Source organism: Chanos chanos, chromosome 7, assembly GCF_902362185.1.
Source record: "Chanos chanos chromosome 7, fChaCha1.1, whole genome shotgun sequence".
NCBI classification, from domain to species: domain Eukaryota; kingdom Metazoa; phylum Chordata; class Actinopteri; order Gonorynchiformes; family Chanidae; genus Chanos; species Chanos chanos.
The window spans coordinates 41,520,626-41,543,738 of record NC_044501.1 but is presented as its reverse complement, the minus strand read 5'-3'; the positions used below and the strand labels follow the sequence as shown (position 1 = coordinate 41,543,738).

Sequence of the window (23,113 nt, the reverse complement as noted above, 5' to 3'; positions counted from 1 at the left end):
ACTGGACAAGTGCACATACACTTGGAGAACAAGGTGATTAGCCAATCAGGTCCAAGTGTATTTTGACCAGAAGACAGGAAGCTATTGACAAAAGTCTGACAACACACATTCAGTTTTGAGTAGACCGGGCCTGACTTTCCACTCATCTCACTTCATATGAGGGAAATAAAAAAATAAATAATCAAATGAAATTCAACCAGACAGCTTAACACAATGGTACACCAGCATTCTCACAGTCCGTTTAAGATGCTTTTATCATCTATGAGATCATTATTATTTTCCTGTTAAAACAATAATAACCCTTCAACTCTAAATAAGCTGTCTGTCAGTTATCTTTTCTCACTGTCCCGATGTCTTACTGTCTTTCTCATTGTACCCAGGCATATTCAGTGCCAGTTAAAATGGTGTGAGTGTGTGATGGGGAGTGTAATGATGGTGTTACTATACCTGCGGTTGTGTTTGAGTTTAGAAGTAAGTAAACTGTGTCCTCCTGTGTTGTGTTGGTCTTGTCTGATGGAAGGAAATACACAAGCAACATGTACTGTAGTATCCCATCCAAAATGATGCTTTAAATGTTCATGTATTCGGTTGTTTTGATTGTGAGGTAAAGTGTATGTACCTTTTCCCTTTCATATTTCAAAAAGTTAATATTTTTCATCTCAACATTAGAATAATTTCTGTTGCTTGGTCCATCCACAAGATCTAAAATTCAAAAACAACAAAAACAATAGCAAATATTTCAAACAACAATTATACAACAATCAATTTAATTAATTAATTAATTGTTGCCACAGATCATTGTTAATAAAGTGTGATCTATAGCTTTATTAGACTGACAGAGATATTAAAATGGTTATCATGTGTTGTGTTTAAAGATGAGTTTAGGGCACAACCAAAGGACATGTGATCACAGTGTATGTTAGTTATAGACTTTACCCCTGTTGTCTCTGTCTGGAGTATCAATATCATCATAGCTGTGAACACTTCCTATGAAAGACAGAAAGATATTATGTTTATGGAAGTTCAGTATTTAAAAATCATAGTGTATGTTAACAGTAAACTTTACCTCTGTTGCCTTCACATGGACTCTCAATGGTGTCATAAATGTCAGCAGTTCCTATGAGAGACAGTATGATTATGGGTGCTCAATACATAAATGTAATTTGTACAGATGTAGATATTTATTATTGTAATAACATATGTATATACTGACCAAACTGGAGTGACATGTATTCTGACTGAGTGCCCACTCTTCCCCCTGTCTGTCTCTGATCCTGGTGTGGAGTCTGACTGGTGCTGTTGTGTCTCTTGACTCTAGAGGGCGACAAAGATCACTAATATGCGCAAAGCAGCTCTCTTTTTAAATGGCATGTTTGACAAAGAGAATGAAGAATACCTACAAGCAATTTTCAGTAGAGCAGAGACCTGCAATGGTGATGAGATTTTCATTATAGTCATTCGAGTTTACATTACTTATATTCATTTAAACTGCTGTTGTTACTTGTTTCGTGCGGCGCATTTGTGTGTGGTTGCGTCTTGTTCGCGTCTTGTGCTCTCTCTCTCTCTCTCTCTCTCTCTCTCTCTCTCTCTCTCTCTCTCTCTCTCTCTCTCTCTCTCTCTCTCCCCTCTCCTATCACCTGACGCAGGGATCCCGCGGTGGCGCGAACAGCTGCCACTCCCCACCTGGCCTGGTGTTGCGTCCCACCTCCGTGTTCCCAGCCAGCCAACCAAAGACGGAGAACCCCTCGTCGGATGGCCAACCGGAGATGGGGCGCGGAAATTTAAAGATGCCAGTTGTTAGCTGTGGGTAGATTTTCGGTCTCGTTTTGCGTTCGCTTGTGCTCTATTGTGTTATAAATACTCGCTGTATATCGTGTTTGACTTTTGTTATTGTTGACTACGGATTTGGATTACGGATTGGTTTTGGTTGCTTTCGATTGGCGTGGGGAGAAGAATAGGTAAGAAGGGGATCCCCGCGCTAGGAGTTAACTGTGTACAGGGGTTAGGTTAGAGGCGGGTGCCACTATTGTATGTTTTGTTTTGTAGGCAGTGAGTTCAGTTAGGTTTATTTTGGCTCTGCCACCTTTTTAGTTTCTCGTAGTTACGTGTGTGTTTCCGTAGGCAGTTAGGGTGGTTTCTGTTATATTTCGTTCATTCCTTTGGCACCGTCTATAGTTCTCTCCCCACTCCGTGTTCGTGTGTAAATATTTCTGTGTATATATATATATATATATATATATATATACTTGTAAATATTCCTTTGTCACTTTGTAAATATCTTTAATACATTGCACTCTTTTTGTTGTACATTGCTCCCGTGTCCGTGTGTTTTTCCCCTCGCACCGTCCCAATCCGACACTGGTGGTGGGTTTCTTTATGCTACGTCCCTGCTTCATACCCCTAGACCCAACTCACCATCTGGGACGTAACATTACTACAGACAAATTATTTGGATCAGAAAGTAATTAATCAGAGGGGTCAGCACATCACAGTTTTGTGTGTTTAAGTCAGTGCCAGACATACACTCTGAATTTATGTAAAGATATAAATGTTTACCTTCCGATCTTTTGTGCCAGTAAAACAGGATCATTAGAATGATGATCACAAAGACAACACCCAGTCCCACCACCACTCCTACTGTTACAGCAGAGGATCCATCACTTGAGACTGAATCTATTCACACACACACACACACACACACACACACACACATATTAGCAATATACTACTGCAGTATCACAACGGAGTTAGTACCAGATTAAAAAATATTATTATCTCACCTCTGAAAGTGATCCAGCTCTTTGGTGACTCTCCTCTCTCTGGGTGTTTACACCAATACAGACCCTCATCTGACTTTGAGACAGTAGGGATGATCATCTCTCCTGTAGTCTGATTCTGGAGAATTAATCCATCTTTATAGAAATCAGCTCTGATGTCTGAGGGGTCATGTCGATATCTACAGCGCAGAGTCAAAGTATCTCCCTCAGTAACAGGATGGACAGGACTCTCCAGGATCACATCACCCTCTGTTGAAAAGAACACAGTTACATACACTGCTGAGAAAGTATGCTCAAGCTCTAAACATGGATTCTGATAATAAGTTTAAAAAATTATTTTAGCTTTGATGTGACAGCTAAATGGATGCTTAGTATTAAATGAACACACTACATCTTTCTTGGTATAGTACTCATACAAAGTTTGAGTGTATTTACTAGTTAATCATTTTTTTGTGTGTGTGTGTTTGGAAAAGGATTACAACATTTTGTCTTTGTCTATTAGAGTGTCTATCATCAGTTATTACACTGCACTTAAGGGCATTTATCATTGATACAAAATGAGAAGAGGAGATATTTTACTCTAATATAAGTAAAAAAAATGCGCAGGCATTTTTTTGTTCTTTCCATGGTAAAAGTCATTACTGAGACTGACTGGTCACTGCTATGTTGAGAGGATTACTGTTCCCTCCAGAGTCAGACTGACACCAGTAAACTCCACTGTCTGATGACTGGAGGGAGCTGATGCTACATGTAGATCCTGTTACTGATCCCCAGTCTGATGAACAGTCTGACACCTCTCCATTATCTGTGTATCGTCTCACTGTCCATCCAGTAGAGTCACTCTGTACCTCACAGCTCAGTGAGAGAGAATCAGATATAAAGTGTTGTGTTCTCCGGGGACTGATGATGAGAGAGCCTGGAGGAGACAGACCTGAAACACAGACAGACAGAACTGTAATTCCATGAAAGTCTGCTACAGTATTGTATATATTGTTGAAAGAGTGAAAATCACGAATCTGAAATGGAAAGTAGTTCAGACACACATATTACACACATATCTCGGAGTATCACACACTTTACTCACCTCTCACAGTGAGAATAACTAGACTGCTTAACTGTGAGGATGTGGGTCTGTCATTACTCTCTCCCTGACACCAGTACTGATCCTGGTTTGATACAGTAACACTGAAGGTGAATGTGTTTATAGGTGAAGTGTAAAGGTCAGATGTATACAACACATTCTGAGTGGTTCCTCTATACCACTTATATCTCCACTTATTCTCAGAGCCAATTACACAAGTCATTGTGACTGTCTCTCCAGGATACACAGGGGACTGTGGATTTACTGTCAGTGTAGCTGTTGGTAATGCTGTTGGTTTAGGGGGAAGAGAAACAGAGATTAAACATTAATATCCATCAGTGCAGTGCAGTGTATCAGTTTTCAATTATAGCATGGAATGGACCAGGATTTAGAATACAGAGAGGGGAGACACATTATAACAGATATAACACACAGATCAGAATATCACACACTTTACTCACCTCTAACAGTCAGAGTAATGGATTTAGTGGGTTGTGAGGAAGTGGGTCTGTTGTCTCTGTCTCCCTTACACCAGTACTGATCCTCATCAGTTGAAGCAGCTCTATTTATGATCATTGTGTCTCCATTTACAGTGTGATGTCCAGATGTAGACAATCTAATTTGAGAACTGCCTTTATACCACTTATATCTCCATCCACTTTCAGTCTCTATCTCACACTTCAGAGTGACTGTCTCTCCAGTGTACACAGTGGTGTCTGGTTTTACTGTCAGTGTAGTTGTCGGTAAGTCTGTGCAAATGAGAGAGAATGAAACCATAATACTTCACATAAAATAAAAAAAAACATTCACTGTCAGCATTCAGAAACACAGTGTAAGCGTTTGCCTCTAAAATATTAATCATAAAAAATTTGCTCTATTTATGTATCACACATCAATTAAGAGAAAAGAGATATGCAGTATCAATGGTGTTGCTCAAATGTTGAACAATGATAACAAAGTGATATTTAAAATGTATGTGCCTCATAACATTTAACTTTACCAAAATAAACATTGGACAAAATGTAAGAAGTCAAAGTCTTTACTGAATATGAGTCAGAATAGATGCTTTTAAAATTCATCAAACATTAATATCCATCAGTGCAGTGCAGTGTATCAGTTTTCAGTTGTAAAAGGTCAGAGACATGACCACAGAGATGTGTCAGTTTATCACAGATACAACACATATCTCAGAGTACCTCATATCTCAGGCCCTTGGTCTCTCTGTCAAACACACACACGTACATGCACGCACGCACGCATCACTGACCTTTAACAGTCAGAGTAATTTTTTTACTTCTTTGTGAAGATGCAGGTCTGTCATTCCTCTCTCCCTGACACCAGTACTGATCCTGGTCTGACACAGTGACAGTGAAGGTGAATGTGTTTATAGGTGAAGTGTAAGGGTTAGAGGTATACACCACATTCTGAGTGGTTCCTTTATACCACTTATATCTCCATTTATTCTCAGAGTCAGTTACACAAGTCATTGTGACTGTCTCTCCAGGATACACAGGGGACTGTGGATTTACAGTCAGTGTAGCTATTGGTAATGCTGTTGGTTTAGAAAGAAGAGAAACAGAGAGAGGTGTCACTTTATCACGGATATAACACACAGATCTCAGAGTATCACACATTACACTCACCTCTAACAGTGAGAGTGACAGGACTGCTTAGCTGTGAGGATGTGGGTCTGTAATAACTCTCTCCCTCACACCAGTACTGATCCTCATCAGTTGAAGTAGCCCTGTTTATGCTCAGTGTATTTCTATTCACAGTGTGATGTCCAGATGTAGACAATCTAATGTGAGAACTGCCTTTATACCACTTATATCTCCATCCACTTTCAGTCTTTATCTCACACTTCAGAGTGACTGTCTCTCCAGTTTACACAGTGGTCTCTGGTTTTACTGACAGTGTAGCTGTTGGTAAGTCTGTGTAAATGAGAGAGAATGAAAAAACAATGCCTCACATAAAACAAGTATTTACCTGTAAAATATTAACCATAAAAGACCTGTTCTATTTCTGAATCACACATCATTTAGTGTGAATAGAGACCTGCAGTATCCACTGGTATTGCTCAAATTCATATTGATAAAGTCATATTTAACATGGGACGGAGATTTGAGGTGCCTCATAACATTTAATGCTAAAATGGAAGAAGCCAGTCTTTACTGAACATGAGACAGAATAAACTTCCCCACTTATTGACTTACAGTGTGTTTTATTGCTCTCATTAGGACTGAGTGTGGACTGCTGGTTGTTATTAATATGAATTGTTGAATTAATATAACACATATTTTTCTTCTCATTTTCTTTCATATTTTATACACTTGCAAATGACTTGCATATTAAAATGTGAATAATAAAACAGTAGACATAGACATGGTTGAGTTCTCTATACTGAAAACACACACGGTTTCCATGAGGAAATTATTTACTCAAAATTTCATTACTCTACAGTTTACTCTGATCATTTAAGATCCTGTTTCATTCAATTCACACTGTATATTAATGTATGTAAGGACTTTATTCTGATACTAGAGTAAATGAAGGAACACTAACGATATATCAGAGATGATTACTCACCTGTTACAGTGAGAGTCACACTGTTACTCCAGTCAGACTTTTCACCGTTGTAGAGATGTGCTACACATGTATAAGTGCCACTCTGAGATGTTCTTACAGGACTGATTACATATTGATTACTATGTTTTTTGTACATTCGTTTTGCACCTTGATCATTACGCCAGAACACATAAGATATTTCTCCTTCAGGAATTTCACAGGTGAGTGTCACTGTCTCTCCTCTGAATATCTGGGTCCATTTGGGGTGGAGAGTCAGAGAAGGTTTGAGTTTTCCTGCAAGAACCAGTTGAAATAAAACCATAATTCTAAAACTACACACACACACACATACACACACACAAAAACCGACTAACCAAAGTAAATGCGATAAGGCAACCAATGAAATTCTCATACAACATACAATTTCCCTAATCATTAAACAATGATCCTTTGTCTCTGATTACAGACTTCATTACTGAACTTCCAACTACGCATATAGTCCATAATGTGAAAAACAAACAAATAAACAAACAAACAAACAAAACAAAAATACAAAAAGAAACATACATGGAGATTTAAACAAAATCATGAATAACAATTTTATTACCTTGAGTTTGTCCAGAGTAGAGGAGTGAACTCAGCACTAAAACACAGACAGAGAAACTTAGAACACAGCAGATACATTTGACCTTGAACTACACTGTTCTAATCTCTTTATGATACTGATTAGACTTATTATAACTATACTGTCTTATCTCTATGTGAAATCTATTTCATTTAGAATCTAACAACAACAAACTCATCAGTCACTTTTCTCTCACATTTCATCATCAGCATTTATGACATTTCTCTCAAAATTAATAATAACCTTTAATAAAACTATAATCACAGTATTTATCCACTTAGTTTCTCAAAAACACATCTGCAGTTTTCAAAGATCAGCACTGATCACTTATAAAATGAGGTTTATTTTAGAAACACAGTATCAGACACAGGTCAACACTTGTGTAAGAATCTCCTAAATGAATAATGAAATACAACAACAATTCAGAGACTCAGAGAACACTGAACCTATGAACACTCCCATTGTCAAATTCACATTATACTTCCATGTCCACAGGCATAAAAACACACACACACACACATACACACACACACACACAGACTGTGAATAGAGTAACTTAAATATTGCTTAAGAAGCTCAGCACTTTCTCCTCCCTCAACACTCCCCCAGTAGCCACTGCTGAAGTTGATCAAGGCCTTTAACCCCCAACTGCTCCCTGAACATGGTTCTACAGCTGCTCACTGAACCTTAACAAAATTGTTAGCTGATGTTAATGTTAGTTACATCTTTAACTTCTCCCTCTACAGACAAAGTCTCTGTCACAGTGATATCACTGATAAAAGGACATAGAGAGATAATTCTCACAGAGCAGTACATGTAGTCGACTCGGTATTCTCACATTTAGGTCACACCTCTGTAGACAGGCAAAGAGTGATGATAAGAATGAAATGACCGTATCTTTTAATTCCTGTTCCCTGTTTTGAACTTTTGAAATATTTTGACAATATTTTTTTCAGCAAATATGGAATCAAGGCATAAGAAATGAAGTCTTCATTAAAAACACAGGGACAGTAGGTTTATGTCTCAGGAGTGACTCCTATACTCTTCTCTTGTTTGTCTGTGAATCAACAACACATTTTAATACTTTCATCTAGTGGTGTATATTGTAATTACAATACATTATCAGCCACGATATCACAACAAAAAATTATCTGTAATGGAGAGAGGATGGAGTGGTGAGACAGTTAAATGGAGAGAGGATGGAGTGGTGAGACAGTTAAATGGAGAGAGGATGGAGTGGTGAGACAGTTAAATCGAGAGAGAATGGAGTGGTGAGACAGTTAAATGGAGAGAGGATGGAGTGGTGAGACAGTTATATGGAGAGGGGATGGAGTGGTGAGACAGTTAAATGGAGAGAGGATGGAGTGGTGAGACAGTTAAATGGAGAGAGGATGGAATGGTGAGACAATTAAATGGAGAGAGGATGGAGTGGTGAGACAGTTATATGGAGAGAGGATGGAGTGGTGAGACAGTTAAATGGAGAGAGGATGGAGTGGTGAGACAGTTATATGGAGAGGGGATGGAGTGGTGAGACAGTTAAATGGAGAGAGGATGGAGTGGTGAGACAGTTAAATGGAGAGAGGATGGAATGGTGAGACAATTAAATGGAGAGAGGATGGAGTGGTGAGACAGTTATATGGAGAGAGGATGGAGTGGTGAGACAGTTAAATGGAGAGAGGATGGAGTGGTGAGACAGTTAAATGGAGAGAGGATGGAATGGTGAGACAATTAAATCGAGAGAGAATGGAGTGGTGAGACAGTTAAATGGAGAGAGTATGGAGTGGTGAGACAGTTAAATGGAGAGAGGATGGAGTGATGAGACAGAGAGAAATGAAGGCAAAGGAAGAACCTTTTCTGGTTAAATGTGTATTAGTTTCCATAAAACTGGTGTATATTGTAATTACAATACATTATCAGCCACGATATCACAACAAAAATTATCTCTAGAGGATGGAGTGGTGAGACAGTTAAATGGAGAGAGAATGGTGTGATGAGACAATTAAATGGAGAGAGGATGGAGTGATGAGACAGTTAAATGGAGAGAGGATGGAGTGGTGAGACAGTTAAATGGAGAGAGGATGGAGTGATGAGACAGTTAAATGGAGAGAGGATGGAATGATGAGACAGTTAAATGGAGAGTGGATGGAGTAGTGAGACAGTTAAATGGAAAGAGGATGGAGTGGCGAGACAATTAAATGGAGAGAGGATGGAATGGTGAGACAATTAAATGGAGAGAGGATGGAGTGGTGAGACAGTTAAATGGAGAGAGTATGGAGTGGTGAGACAGTTAAATGGAGAGAGGATGGAGTGATGAGACAGAGAGAAATGAAGGCAAAGGAAGAACCTTTTCTGGTTAAATGTGTATTAGTTTCCAAAAAACTATAAACATTTAAACACTTTCTAACAGAAGTCTCAGAGTCTCTCACTCATAAGCCCTAAATACAGAGACAGTCTTTACTGAGAAATGAGAAAGAGGAAGCATTCAGAGAAGAGGAGGTTACCTGTTACTGATATTTTAACCTGTTGACAAGTGTGACCAACAGAAAACACATCAACTGATCTTCTGAATGTTTATTTACAGTGCGTCTCTATGACGACAATAATGATGTTCAGGCATTTTAATTTTGCTTTCTATTGCTTTAACCAAAATTTCAGTGATACACGCAGCTGTCAAATATCAGATACATAATATCAGATACAGCTTTCTAGAGAATTATACACCCAAACAAAGCCATTTAAAATGTTTTCTATATTTTACAAAGCATATTTACATCTATTAAGCAAGAATACAGCTAAACTTGTATAAATATTTTCACTCCCCATTTCTCTCCATACAGAGATGACATGGTTTTAAAACAATGACTGATTGTGGTTTGAGCTCTTTTCTAGTTGAGCCATGTTTAAATTTCAAGTTTAAGTTTATTTAAAGCCCAATATCACTGTTTACAGTCTCAAAGGGCTTTACATGCCCACAGGATTACAACAAACAGAGCAGGGCGGCACCCCCTGACTTGGTCCTCATAGCGGGCAAGAAAAAACTCCTCAAAAAATCCAGACACTAGGGAAAAATAAGAGAAATCTTGAGAAGGACCACAGAGAGAGGAGACCCCTTCTAGGCCAGCCAGGCATGCAGTAGGTGCCAGCCCAGTGGGCAAATTACTAAATAACACAGTGATAATGAAAATGAAAACACAACTAGTCGGCAGTATGAAGGATGACAAGACAGCATGGTGCTCAGTTGGGGTGGACGACACAGCCACAGCAGCGCAGGAAGCCACGAAGCCACAGCAGCCATCGGGATGACAATGAAGAGAGAGATGACAGGGAGGGAGGGAGGGAGCATCTACAAAGAAAGTAGCCACATTCAAGCCAGACACTCATGCTCGAACAGATGAGCCACAGCCATGCAAGAGAAGAGGGAGGGGAGGAAAGCATTATTGGAGTAGCAGCACTGAACAGATGAAATAAGGAAAATGATTTTATAGAAGCATGAAAGTTGCAAGACTAGTGGCTGAGGAGAGCGCAGGAGGAGCAGGGCCAGGGACAGCAGGGCACAAAGTCATTCAGCCGGCCAAGGGAAGGCGCCACATCCAGGAAGTAGGCGCAGACATCGACCACTCACACAAAGAGAAGAGAGCAGGTTAGTGACAGAAACTGACAAGGTTATGATAAGAGCAGAGGAGAGGGAGGAGAGAGAGAAGATGAGAGGTATCTAAGCCGGCAGCTACTAAGCTAAGCTATGACAGGAGAGACTACAGCAGAGACTGAGCCTCACCGGATGGTCAGATTGAGATTATGCTATCATATGACAAAGTGAATGAATGAGTCTTAAGTTTGGTTTTAAAGGTAGCAAGAGAGTTTGCCTCTTTGATTTCTATAGGTAGTCTGTTCCAGAGAAAGGGTGCGCGGTAGGCAAAGGCGCGATGGCCAGCAGACTTCTTTTTAACTCTTGCAACAGCTAATAATTTAGCGTCCTGAGAGCGCAGGGTGCAGAGGGGTTGCGGGGGGGGGGGGGGGGGGGGGGGGGGGTCGTAAGATGTAATTAATTCGGAAAGACAGGCTGGTGCAAGCTAATGGAGAATTTGAAATGTTAATATGATGACTTTAAAATCAGCCCTCATGTGAATTGGGAGCCAGTGAAGGGAAGCCAGGACGGGAGTGATATGATCGAACTTCCTAGTTCGGGTCAGGATTCTGGCAGCAGTATTCTGGACAAGCTGAAGACTTCTGGTACTAGAGGCGGTCAAACCAGAGCACAGAACGTTACAGTAGTCGAGGTGAGACGTGACAAATGCATGGACAATGGTTTCTGCGTCAGCTAAACATAGTAGGGGCCTAATTTTGGCGATATTGCGGAGATGATAAAAGGCCGTTTTGGTGGTGTTCTTGATATGAGTGACAAGCGAGAGACTAAAGTCAAAAATCACACCAAGGTTTTTAGCTGTGGAATTTTGCGAGAGAATGCAGTTGTCAAAATTTAATGTAAGATTATTAAAAAGATGCTTATGCGCAGGGGGACCAGTGACTAGCATTTCTGTCTTACCTGCATTAAGCATCAGGAAGTTTGAAGACATCCAATTTTTAATGGCAGAGAGTCACGCCTCAAGGTTGGTCAATTCAGAGCGGTAACTGTGTTTGATTGATAAGTAGATCTGAGTATCATCAGCATAACACTGGAAGGTAATGTTATAGCTGCGAATAATGTCTCCAAGAGGGAGCATGTAGACAGAGAACAGGAGAGGGCCAAGGACCGCCCCTTGAGGGACACCACAGTTAAGCTCTCAGATGTCACATTATTGTAGTGGACACAATGCTTTCTCTCTCAGAGATAAGATTTTAACCAAGAGAGCGCCAGGCCACGGATGCCAATTTCATTTTCCATGGGCTTTAGCAGTATGGTGTGATCGACTGTGTCGAATGCTGCACTCAGATCGTGAAGAATAAGTATTGAGGTATCACCAGCATCCATGGCTAGTAATACATCATTAGTCACTCTAGTTAATGTGGTTTCAGTGGAATGAAAACACGTAAAGGCCGGCTGAAACACTTCAAAGAGGCGGTTGGAGGACATATAAGTGATTTTTTTGAGTATTTTAGAAAGAAACAGGAGATTAGAGATTGGTCTATAATTATTCAAGCTTTCTGGGTCGAGGTTAGGTCTTTTAAGTAGGGGGCTAATCACGGCTGTTTTAAAAGCAGAGGGTAGAACGGCAAACTTAATTGACAAATTTAAAAGGTTGAGGATTGTAGGGCCGAGGATCGAGAAAAGTTCTACATAAAGTTTAGGAGGTAGGGGATCGAGCAGGGAAGAGGCTGGTTTAGCGGAGTGCACCAGTTTGGAGAGTGCGTCTAGGGAGATCAAATTGAGTTAAAGAGTGCACATCCTGATTAGGCTCTGGGGCAGCGATGGGGAGTATACCAGCGCATTGATTTGTGTTTAGCCATGTGTGTTTAGACCGTATGTGTCAAAATCCTGCCGGTTTATGTTTTCACCTGGTGATTTTCACTTTGAAAACAGTGAATCAGAGATCATGTTTCGTTGGTCGACAAGGGAAACAGCAGAACCATGGCCCTCCAGGACCGGATTTTGACACCCTTGGTTTAGACCAGTGCCCGTGTACTCTTTATTCAGGTGGTGCTTAGAAAAGTTTTTACCTGTATCTGATACTGCATTTCTGACATAACCCTCATTTTGTCAATGACCAATGCTACTCAATGCTCCCCCCCCCCCCTCTCTCTCTCTCTCTCTCACACACACACACACACACACACACACACACACAGACAGACACACGCAACTCAGAGCACAGCAGACATGTTTGTCCTCTGAATGTCTATGCTGATTTAGACAACAAGTTTTCATAATAAAGCAGAAATCAGTTAAAAGGTCATGTGTTGTACTGATGTGAACCAATGAGAATGTATGAGAGGGACAACTCAAAGACACAAGAGGGATGGAGTAGAGAGAGAGAGAGAGAGAGAGAGAGAGAGAGAGAGAGAGAGACAGAGAGAGAGAGAGAGAGAGACAGAGAGAGAGAGAGAGAGAGAGAGAGAAAGAGAGAGAGAGAGAGAGAGAGAGAGAGGGAGGGAGGGAGGGAGGGAGGAGGGGGAGCAGGAGGTGTGTGGTGGCGGCAGAGTCCTATAGATTATAAATGTATATTTAATAGAGGTTTCAGAGTATTTCTCTCATCAGCCTTAAATATAGTGACAGTCATTACTGAGCAACATCATGAGAAAGAGGAAGTGGCCAGAGAAGAGTTGAACATGTGGTAACACACAGGTCTTAAATCATAAGTGTGAACAGATCAGTATAAATCTTGCAAAACTTTCTGCACTTTTTTATGGTGTCTCTTAGGTTAGATTAAAACCTGATAAATGTATCTGTTTATTAAATAAGTCCATTTTTGTCTCCTCTGAGAATAATAACTGCATCTTACAGAGGACTGATGGTTCTAAACTGTTCAGTATATCAGACATAAACCTGACCTCATGGGTCTGTGTGAGTGTGAAAATGTTAGTGAGGAGAGTATGTGGTAATTAAGCAGCTCATCCTACACTCACTGGTATAAACCCACATGTGTGAAGAACTAGAACAGAAGTCAAACCACAAACTCTCACCTCTGCTCTGCTGTCAGACATCATATACTATTGGTAGGGTTATTAGAGACCCTATTTTATTTTACCTGTATACATATATATGCGTGCGTGTGTGTGCATGTGTGCATGTGTGTGAGTTTGTGTGTGCATGTGCTTGTGCATGTGCGTGTGCGTGTACTTGTGCGTGTGCTTGTGCGTGTGCACTCTTAAACAGAGGTGGGAAGTAACAAAGTACAAACGCTCTGTTACTCTACTCAGGTAGAGTTTTCATGTCTCTCTACTTTACTTGAAAATTAATTTTTCTGACAACTTTGTACTTTTGCCCCCTACATACTAACCCAAACTTCTGTACTTTCTACTCCTTAAAATTTCAAAACAGGCTTGTTAGATTAAGTTTAGTGCATTTGAGGGGAATTATCGATTATTTTTATTTTCCAACCTTGCAGGCCTTCCCAACATCAAGACTGATTTCAAACTAAAAGGATGGGAAAATAATACATAGAGCAGACGATCCACTGATTCACATCACGCACGACAGACATAACGAGACAAAAATGGCGTGGAAGACATAATAAGACAAAACTGACAGGAAAGGAGGGTTTCAGGCTTAATTAGACCTGAGGTGTGCTGTTGATCATAATGTGTTGATCATAATGTTTTGAGTTCTGTTGCTGATGTTGTGAACTGATTTGCACCTTGGAGCAAAGTTGATGCTCATTATTCTCAGTATATTGTGTTTTATTTTAGTAGAAGGTAGAAATGTCCTTCAAAGGTGTCAGGCGTGGAGTGGAGGTGGACCCAAGCGCAAGACACAATGATGGTGGTGACAAAAAAAGGAGGACTTTACTTACAAAATGTGGATAAATAAACAGGTGCAAACAGGAACAGAGACCAGTAACAAAAAGGTGCAGCCAAACAGAGTGTAACCAAACAATAACAAAAATAGATGAGGGACAGGTCAAACACAAGGGAATAGGATAAAATGAGTGTCTGATATGTTTTGATAAACTCTGGATTAGAGGAAGTGAATAAACTGTTCTATCGTTTGTTCAGAGAAGACATGAGACACTCAGGACCTTAAATCTCCCACTGACAAATTCTCTCACTGATACATAGACAATACAACACTGTCTCACTACAACATGACTTATCATTGAATTCATATTCAGTTTACAGCCCTGGAGTTGGATATCATGGAATGTCATAACGTGAACACAGCACTGTGGAAAAGTTACATTGAAAGACTAGAGTTTGCCTTCCCAAAAAGAAATTTTCTCTCTCTTGAAGAGTGGTATACTTGACCAAAAAAAAAAAAAAAAGAAGAAGAAGAACAAGTGAAAAAGGGATAATACTTACAGAGCAGCACATGTAGTGGACTGAGCTCCATACTGTGTGAGTGAGAGACTGTTTGATGTGAACTGTGTTATAAAATCTTCCTGTATTTGAGATTTGAGAGCTCTTCCTCTGGTAGAGAGCAAGAGAGAGAGAGAGAGAGAGAGAGATGAAGAGATGATATCATATGAACAGGAACAGGAGAAACATGTGATGGGAGGAGCTACATCTCTTTTAGATCTGTCTCTCGTCCAGTTCAGTAATGAAAGTCTACTAAACAGAACAGCAAGAACATATTTTGTCACAGATGGATCATTTTGAAAAGTGTGCATCATGACAGTTTATTAAATGAGTTTTACACCAGACTATGCATTAAACATGTATTATTAGTAATTAGAGGATCAAAGTGAGACAGGATGGCCATTGATTATTTTATTGTGACAGTTCTCTCACTTAGTTATCTGAGATATAAATGCAGTAATGTTTGCAAAATTACATTTTCTTAAAACGAGTTCCACCATCCTCTGAAAACTATGGAAATGTGTTTGATGTTTTTTTCTCACTCTCTGCTGAAAATTTGAGTGAAGCAACAGGACAAAGGACCAGTTAACACCTCCCACCCTTCACTGGTCTTAACCCACATGTCTGAAATAGAACAGAAACTAACAGAAACCACAACTCACACCTCTACGCTGTTTTCAGACATACGAGAGCTGTGGCTGGGACTTTTATAGTGAGTGAGCGTGCGTTTGTGTGTGTGTGTGTGTGTGTGTGTGTGTGTACGCTCTGTGGGTCTGTGGGTGTGTGCATACGCATGCATTTAACTCTGATACATTCAAAGACCCTTGTGTTGGTGTTGAAATGTCCTGGCTGGGCTCAAGTGGTGGAAATTTCCGTTGTTTCTTTGAGTACCTCTGTTAAAGACATACAACTCTTACCATAAACCTAAAGAAAAAAAAAATCTGTAAAGCATCAGTGAACAGAAGGTTCTATAGAACATCCACTCTTGTCTATTCTATAGAACATCCACTCTTGTCTATTCTATAGAACATCCACTCTTGTCTATTCTATAGAACCTCCACTCTTTTCTATTCTATAGAACATCCACTCTTGTCTATTCTATAGAACATCCACTCTTTTCTATTCAATAGAGCCTCCACTCTTGTCTATTCAATAGAGCCTCCACTCTTGTCTATTCTATAGAACCTCCACTCTTTTCTATTCTATAGAACATCCACTCTTGTCTATTCTATAGAACATCCACTCTTGTCTATTGTATAGAACATCCACTCTTGTCTATTCTATAGAACATCCACTCTTGTCTATTCTATAGAGCCTCCACTCTTGTCTATTCTATAGAACATCCACTCTTGTCTATTCAATAGAGCCTCCACTCTTGTCTATTCTATAGAACATCCACTCTTGTCTATTCAATAGAGCCTCCACTCCTGTCTATTCAATAGAGCTCCCACTCTTGTAACTTGGCTGACTGAAGAACTGACAGAGCATTATTCTTTGAGATGAAATAGTTCAGTAAAGAAACATGTAGGTGAACTGAACTGAAAGGACAGGAGAATGAGAGTAGTCTGTTTTTAAGTCACCAGTAGGGCGCAGTGTAGACTGTTTTTGAAGATGAGATGAATCATCTTAACTGAAGCTGGGACCAAAACAGAGGCCTGTTCTCTACAGAGAAAGGGGTTGATGAGGGTGTAAAAGAAGGAGAAGATGTGATTGGAGGTGATGAGGAGAAATGATGAGGAGTTTAGTATAAACAGACAGATCACTGGGAGCTTTTTTCTTATGAGACACAGCACTGTAGACTAGACAGCAATGACATGGCCTAGATGATGATTTCTCCACTGTGTCTTATTCATGGACTCTTTACACTGACCAGTGATTCTGACTGAACCAACAGATTAATGAGTGATGTAAAGCAGTGTTTTTCAACCTTTTTCGAGCCAAGGCACATTTCTTTCATTGAAAAAATCCCACGGCACACCACCAGCTGAAAATGTGAAAAAAAAGCTTATTTTAACAATATAAGTGTTATATTGTTAATATAAGCGTTTTTTAACATTGAAGAATGACGTTATATTATAACGTCTTGAATAGGAATCAAATAAACACAAAGAAAAAAGTATTTTATAATCTTTCATATTTATACTCACTCAGTGTGAAACCTGGGCCTGTTTGGATGAACACAGAGCTGATATTCTGGCAGGAATCGATGAAAGACACACACGAAGCTCTTCCTCCACAGCTCTCAGTCTTTCTCTGTTTTTAGTTTTTACAGCAGTCAGGCTTGAAAAGCTCACCTCACACAGGTATGTTGTGGAAAATGGGAGCAATGTCAAAATAGCTTTGTTGGCCAGCATGGGGAACTCCTTGGCAGCTGCCAACCAAAAACTGTCCAAAGATAGATCAGCAAAGCTTAGCTTGAGACCACGATCTTGTCTCAGTTCAGTTAGTTCCTCCTGCTCCTGTAAAGTCATGTCCTTTCCAACAGCTGATGCTGAGCTGAATGGGTTCCTAACCCAGTCAAGGCACTCCGTGGAGGCTGAAGAGAAATGACATCTTCTCCTCAAGAGTTTTCAAATGTTTAACTATTATCTCACACAGTGCAGCAGTATTAACATCTTGCCAATTATTGGTGAGTGGGAACATTTCAAGATTGCCACTTTCCACATGTTGCTGCCAGAGTTGCACCTTTGAACGGAATCCATTTATTTTATCTGTACTTGTAAGCAGGTTTTCATTTCGGCCTTGCATTCGTGTGTTCAGTTCATTCAGATGATGAAAAATATCTGCCAGGTATGCCAGCCTTGCACACCACTCATCACTTGCAAGCAGCTTTGCGTAGTCGGACCCCTCATTTGTCAGAAACACTTTAAGTTCCTCTCGCAGCTCATACACACGGGCCAGCACCTTGCCGCGCGACAACCATCGGACCTCCGTATGAAACAGCAAGGCTTTATGCTCCGCTCCCATTTCTTCACACAAAGCCGCAAATATGCGACTTTTCACAGGTCGTGACTTCACAAAGTTTACCGTGCGCACAACATCATCCGACACAGGAACAAGGTCTGCTGGTAAAGTCTTGGCTACGAGGGCTTCGCGGTGTAAAAAACAGTGCGTAATGATCACATCTGGGTTTTTTTCCTTCACTCTGCTTACAAAGCCTTTGGTGCGCCCGACCACGGCTGCAGCTCCATCAGTGCAGACACTCGTGCAGTTTTCCCACTTAAGTCCTCCTTTTTCCAGATATTCTGATGTGACCCGAAAAATTTCCTCTCCTGTTGTTTTTCCTGGCAAAGCCTTGCAAAATAGAAAGTTTTCTCTGATTGTGTCTCCATCTACAAAACGCACATTGGCCAAGAGTTGAGCATGTCCACTTATATTAGTAGACTCATCAAGTTGCAACGCAAATTTATTACTGATACAGATCTTGTCCAAAACCACACTTTCGATGTCTGCAGACATATCATCAATACGTCTGGAAATTGTGTTATCTGAGAGAGGGACTTTGGCTATTTCTTTAGCCGCTTCGGGTCCGAGCATCTCATTTACAATTGCTTTGCAGGCGGGAAGTATTAATTGCTCTGCCACAGTGTGGGACTTTTTTGATTTAGCCACAAGTTCAGCGACGTGGTATCTAGCTTTGAGGGCTCTCTCATTTACCTTTGCGGTTTTTCTCATGAAAGTTGCTTGTTTCTCCGTGTGTTCACGCAGGCGAACAAAATACTCCACATTTTTGTTTTGAGGTGAAGGGTGTTTCGTTTGGAGATGGCGTTTAAGCTTACTTGGGACCATAGCACTGTTGGAGAGCTTTTCACCACATACCAAGCACAACGGAGTCGGTGCCGTTGCATCTCCGGTAAAAGTAAATTCAAATGCAAGATAGCTTTCGTTGTATTGCCTCGCGCCAGAAACTTTGCTGGACGTCTTTGCTTTCTTTTGACCTCCACTCATACTAGGGCCTTCATCTGGGTCCGGATTTTGTCCAGGGTCCAGTTCAGAGTCAGCATTTTTCCTCTTCAAAAACTTATCCATCACTTTCACCGTCGTCCTGCTATCCACCTGTCGTTGCATCCATGCGTCACTAATTCGCTTGTCTCTAAGCACAAGGCAATTAGCTACCTGCTGCTGCTGCCACCTACTGGTATGGAAGAGTACTATATGATTACTCTGTCAGGCGCTAGACTGCACAGGCACACAAATTGGATAATTTCCCACGGCACACCTGACAATATCTCGCGGCACACTGGTCTAGCGCCTGAGTGGTTGAAAAACACTGATGTAAAGACATAAAGAACAGTCAGCAGTAAATTACAGTGAGAGCATGTGACAGCAGCAACACACCTCTAATTAAAACCTGTATATATTGATATCTGCAGTACTGTTCTACTAAAGAGTTTCAGGTCAAACCAAACAGCTCCTGAATGACAAAGAGACTTAAAGAGCTCTCGTCGAATGTCAAAGAATGTTTTGGAAGGTTCTAGAAAGATGTTTAGAAAGAGAGTGGAAATGCAGATCCTGGTCCAAATGCACCAATACCAGAAACTCATAAACTTGTGCCTCAGAAAAGTATATCAGCATCATGTTACCTACTGTAATGATGGAAAACGATTCTGAGAGAGAAATTAGACGGAGTAGAAGTATCTGTGTCAGATTTAAACAAAGGGTAAACGATTAAAAGATAGCCAATCACTGTAGGACAAGACGGAAGACGGGTGGATTATAAAATGATTGCATGAGAGAAAAAGAGGAGAGAAAATGAGAGAGAAGTGAAGACCCACTCTATGTGAGTGCTTCACTGATTTGGACTCAGTAGAGTTCAGGGAACAGGCTCATGTCTTTACAGTTTTTAAGCAGGTTTGTTGTAGTCAAAATAACTTAGAAAATAAGAAAATGAGGGAGAGAGAGAAAGAGAGAGAGAGAGAGAGAGAGAGAGAGAGAGAGAGAGAGACAGAAAGACAGAGAGACAGGGAGACAGAGACAAAGAGAGACAGAGACATGGTTCATTTTGAGCAGACAGTGAGTGGTGATGGAATCAGCCATGTTTTGGGCACTTACTCCCTTAAGTTTTTCCTGCTACTTCAGGACTCAAATCAGCATCTCCCTGATGAATACAGACTCCTTGACGGCCAACGCAATTCACATGGAAACATGACATTCAGGCTGAGACTGACAGTCTTTTGACTGAACGCTAAGCATATTCTTTTGGAGGAGGAGTTTCTTAAATGCAACTGTTATAATCATAATCATGATTTTAATTATTCATTTTTTTAAGATCTGCAAGGCTTTTTTTGTTTTTGTTCTTGGGGTTTTTTTTGCCACGCAGATTGAGAGCTTCACTACTCCTGATTGGACTGAATTCCGACACTTCAAAAGACTCTTCTTCACTAATGACAGTGTTACCAGATAGGAGAACGAGATCACTACTTTAATAGGAGAAGATTTACTAATTTCTGTGGAGTCGAGGTGTCCCACTCTGACTACAGGCTGTTCTAGTGAGGGGAGTAAGTTACACACACACCTGCACACACACAAACACACACACACACACACACACCACCTTTTCCATTTGACTCTGACCACATACTTCAGGCCAACACCTTGACAATGACAAATCCTGAAGCCCCAGCTATTCCACCCATACTGTTTGGCAGGACAGGGTATGAGAAGAACAGGGCCTGGGGGGTTTAGACAGATCTGTTTTCACTCCATCCATCCAGAGATTTAGGTATTTACCAAGCCTACGAGTCAGACATAGTCCTGCCAGTTACATACTGATAGTAAAAGGAGTCATTTCTTTTTACTTTGAAAACCCGAGAAGCCCAATCACATAAAAATGAGAGAAGCAATGTTTAGCATTATATATGGAACTAACTATGAAATGAATGGATGTATAAAACAAGACATAACAGTATGTTTATATGCATTTTGAATCATACTAAAATAATGAATAATATCCATAGCAATGTATACTTTCATCAAAAAAGTGCAGGTAAGCTAAAAATTATTAGTAAAAAAGGTTTATTTTATGAATTCATTTATTTTGAATTTCTGCAGCTTGAAATGAAATGAATTTATCTTGTTATGACCCTGGGTCATAAATGTGTATTATTTTGTGTGCTGTTGTTTTTCTCCCCCTGCCTGTGTGTGGTGCTGTTTCCTCCCCTGTCTGGTGTGTTTTCCCCGTATGTCTCTTTAATGTCTTACTCCGCAGGTGGCGATCGAGGATTGGCCCACGGTTGACGGCGCCAGTTTTAAAACGACGCGCCATCCAGATGCCGGTCGCCTCTCGTTTTGTCCTGGCCACTTTGTCCGTGTCCGTTCGTTGTGATTTGATAATTTGTTGTGATTTGCTAACTCGTTGTGTGTGTTTCGAGAAAGATTCCTTGTATGTGTTTTGGAGGAAGATTCGTGGTATCGTTTGTAAAACTTTATTTGTGTGTATGTGATTTTCGTTGTTGTAAAATAGTTGTAAATATTTTTGTGTTAACTGTTCGGGTAGTGGTAGGGGGTGTGAAGCTATTTTTGTTCGCTCTCCTTTTCTCCTGTTTTTTTCGTTAGGGAGTTAGGGAAGAGTTCTGTATTTTCTTTTCTTTTATTTTCGGGAAGTAGGTTATTTAGTTTGTAAAATATAGATTGTTTTGTTTGTTGTTTTGGCCGCGCTCACCCCCGAAGCTTTTTACTACCACTTCTGTAAATAAATCACTTTTTGGATTGTAATTCATGGGCACGGGTCATCACTGGGTACAGGAAAAGGGGGGGTCACTTTTGTTATGCTCGGTAACCACTAGGCTGGGCATAACAGTCTATAAAATAAAATTTTATTCAAAATGGATTGAAATTGAAATGTGATAGAAAGTTGAAGTGATAGGACGTGATAGAACTTTTACTAAATTATATAGATATTTCAGTGTGCATGTAGATGAAAACTGAAATACATGACTGAAATACATGATTGAAAATGCTGCTCAGAATTTTATTCTTACACCATTTCATGATTATCACTTACTATCTCACAAGAGTGCTATCAAATAAAAGCTGTCTTATAGGCACAAATATTCAAAAAGAAAGATGCATGATATATGGGTTTTTATCAGCAGCGAGAAAGAAAGCAATATATAAAGTAATAATTATATGAAACCTTAAGAAATCAGAAAAAGGAAATTAAAGAGTAAAGAGTCCTTCTTTTCAAGCATATCAGTGCACTTTCTCTTTTTCCTTTAAAACGTGACACCTGACACAATCATTACTGTTATAAACATCAGATTAAATATTTTACAGGAATGGCAAAATCTCAGATTCCTCATAGTCTGTCACTGTCCATTCATTACAGTGTGTGGAGAAATGACTCTATACTGCCTCTGTGGTCATACAGAGAATTACATGATAGTCTTGTAAATGAGAGATTATGAAGTTTCTATGACTGCATACTTTCTCTTGTCTTCATCAGACTGTGCTGTAAAACACACAAAAACAAGACAAATTAATCATTTGAACTTTGAGACCTCGAATCTTTGCATTACATTTTAATGTTTTGTTTTTTCTTTCCTTTTCAGCATTCAGTTTCCATCACTGTGTTATAAGAGAAACAGATCATTCATTTAGAGTGTGAGATTAGACAGATGAACTTCTGTAATCAGACTGAGAGAGTTCTCACCTCCAGCCCTCCAGCATTTAACCCCAATCACAATGGTCACCAGCAGGTATGGAGAAAGTACCAGTAGAGAACAGAGCAGTCTGGGGAGAGACAGGGAGGATTCTGGACATGAAAGTGAACACACACACACACACACACACACACAGAGAGAGAGAGAGAGAGAGAGAGAGAGAAAGAGAGAGACTTCATTACAGGAGTCAGATTTGAGTTTAAACTTGAGTCTTATTTTTTTTGCTTAGGTTCAGTAGCCTTTGGCCTGAGACTTTTATTTTGACATTTGCCGCAAGATGCCTTATCAGTGAAGATGGCGTCTTCCTCGTGCACAGATAGAGCCTCATAGTTTAGACACTGGAGGACGCTGGTAAACCAACAGTTTATTACCACTTACACTCTTACACTCATAACCACTTCTTCACTCATATACTACACTCTCCTACACTTATACACTTCTACAAACTCAGTTT

The 23,113-nt window shown here is 40.1% G+C and overlaps 1 pseudogene; it reads right to left on the bottom strand.

Moving 5' to 3' along the window:
• LOC115816396 (carcinoembryonic antigen-related cell adhesion molecule 5-like) overlaps window positions 1–23,113 on the bottom strand; it is a 101,733-nt pseudogene that overhangs the window by 533 nt on the left and 78,087 nt on the right.